Raw genomic sequence first — 2,549 nt, forward strand, 5'->3', positions numbered from 1 at the left:
TGGAACATAAGTCTGCCAACATTATACCAAAATGATAACATACATAATGATAACATATATTTGCTATGATCCCTGGGTGGTTGGGTTACAGCCTCCTCCAAAGTGCAAGTCTGTATGGGTCTTCATGAAAATTCAAACAGGTAATTGTTCTAATTCTGAGCGTGGGATGTTACAGACTCAGGATAATGGGATTTTGTTGCAGTCTCATACATTTCAATCATTGTTTGTTTCTAAAGTAGTTTGGATAAACTCATAGCAGAATGAAAGCTCACCTTGCGCTTTTTGAAAAGACTCATCAATGGCGTATGTTTCCACGTATGTGGAAACTTCAGCGGCTCTCTTAGTAACACACTTAGAACAACTTTTTCACAAATAAGGGAAAGTTTCTTGCTTGTGTGCTCAGAAGCAACATCTAAAATTCAAGCAATCGTTAATTTAACCACATATTCACCAGGTATTACACAAAAATAATGCCTCTCCAGCAAGATTAAGATTGAAGCTTCTCAACATGAAAATCAGTTTGAAAGTCAATACTTAGCCTGTTCCCTGTGTCGTATATTTTCGATCGGGCGTACCTTTAAACTTCTGGCTTTTACACTGTGGAACTCTCTTCACGCTGGCAAGGACTGAGCCATGTCTGATTGATCTCTCCTTTGTGCATTACTGGCAATACCTGGAAAATAATTGCGTAACAAATATTATTTATAACATTGAAATATTATTATAATCAAATCCATCAAACTCAATAAAATTATCCAAATTTATAATTATTTCATCATTTCATTTTTATGCCATTTCATTAGACTATTACTTCCAGCAGTTTTGTCGTCTGTATTGTCTGCAGTAAGTTTGAATCCGTATGGGGCTAATATTTTTAAACAAAATAAATAATATTTTTCTATGTACTTACTTTCTTACTTTTCTATTTAGTTACTTTAACACATGCTGATGTATTTATTTGAAGTAACTAATATAATATATCATTCATAATAAATAATTTATAAAAATCCATTGGATTGATCTACTCAAGGATGTCCTTGTCCTTGATCCACCTACCATACTTTTCCATCAATGGCCTTGTTCCCCACAATCAATTTCATATTGTTTCCTGTTTCCGTAACATTGTTGAACTTCTTTGAGCAGACCTGAAGACAGAAGCCAATAATGTAAGTATTCACTATTTGCTAACTGTTCAAAGCAACATTCTTGGGGCTTGCAACCCCTAACCATTGTATTTGTATGTCGTTGTTGTGTGTTCCATTAAGATGAGAAGTGGTGACTTCAGTAGCCCTGTTATAGCTTCTTTTACTGCTTTTAACTACTGAGACAATACTATAACAACACTATATCAAACCCAGCGTAGCTATTTCAATCAATCAAGATTATTGATAAATGCAATCAATGTAATAATTCCAAATACCTGTTGTAGCGTTCTTGAGTTGATCTCGATCCCAGTGCGTCCACCAGGTTGGAAATCCGGACTCCAAAGAAATACCTTTCTGTCCTCCAGATCTCCCACCTCAGGTTGGTTAGTGACGCTCTGCCTGCGTGTATCAATCCTATTGGATCTTTCTTGAAACCTGGAAGTTCTAGCCTGAGACGAAACAGTAGATAAGATGATCAATAACACTGATGAAGTCGTTTGTAGAATATTGATATACTAGACTGCCCTCCGCTTTCTAATCTTAGCTAGATTACACGGTTAAGATTGACGTTGTTGCTGACATAAATCCCTGTTCGTGTCTGACTGCAATTGATACCTTTAAGGCACAATTGAGTACCAATATATCACTTACTTTGACGGTTCCTCTTCCTACGAATAGTGTGAGTCAGAATCAGCAACTACCCATTGTTCAATATATATATATAGAATTCATCTTACATTCAATTCCAGCTATAACAGTTCACCCAGAGTTAAGATTGTCAGTTCCTGACATTTAACTAAATCCAAGCCGGATATCATGTATTAGTAAAACCGAATGTGTTCGAGGAAATCGTCGTAGGCTACTATAGGGGAGTGGTTTTGCGATATCTTTTCGCGGCTTTACGATATCATTTGCTAATACCTGTCCGTATAATATTTCAACATGTCAAACGTCCTACTGTTCTTCTGTGTCCTTCTTGCTGGTGTGGTCGCGGTTCATGAGTATCTAAGTACTGAATTTCCCAAATCCATATACCGATGATATACATATATAAATAATCTGCACTAGAAACCTATAAACCAAAAGTAAAATGAAATGGAAAAAGCAATATAACAGATAAATGAGTCATACGGGTTACTCTATAAAAGTATGAAACGTCTTATTCGAGTTTTAGATCGTAAGACTTCTTATCCATTAAAATACATAATAAAGTTATGAATATGTTAAGAACGCGTGGTTGGAGCCCCATTAAGTAATTCTAATTTTATGGTTTACAATGAATATAGTCAAGATATAATAATTTAGGAAACATTGCGTTAGAACAACACGTGCTAATCTCAGAAATGGGCATATATACAAGTACCAGTGTATATCAGCCTATATGTATACATATATATATACTTT

The 2,549-nt window shown here is 35.3% G+C and overlaps 1 long non-coding RNA gene across 1 annotated transcript; it reads right to left on the reverse strand.

The window, feature by feature from the left end:
- Positions 1–278: 278 nt before the first annotated feature.
- Positions 279–1,922, reverse strand: LOC137401658 (uncharacterized). Its single transcript, XR_010979367.1, has 4 exons — positions 1,421–1,922; positions 1,057–1,145; positions 576–673; positions 279–412 (listed from the first exon to the last, which is right to left on the reverse strand). It is a non-coding gene; the product is annotated as an uncharacterized lncRNA (long non-coding RNA).
- Between the last annotated feature and the right edge of the window lie 627 nt (positions 1,923–2,549).

This window comes from Watersipora subatra, chromosome 8, assembly GCF_963576615.1.
Source record: "Watersipora subatra chromosome 8, tzWatSuba1.1, whole genome shotgun sequence".
In the NCBI taxonomy this organism is placed as follows: domain Eukaryota; kingdom Metazoa; phylum Bryozoa; class Gymnolaemata; order Cheilostomatida; family Watersiporidae; genus Watersipora; species Watersipora subatra.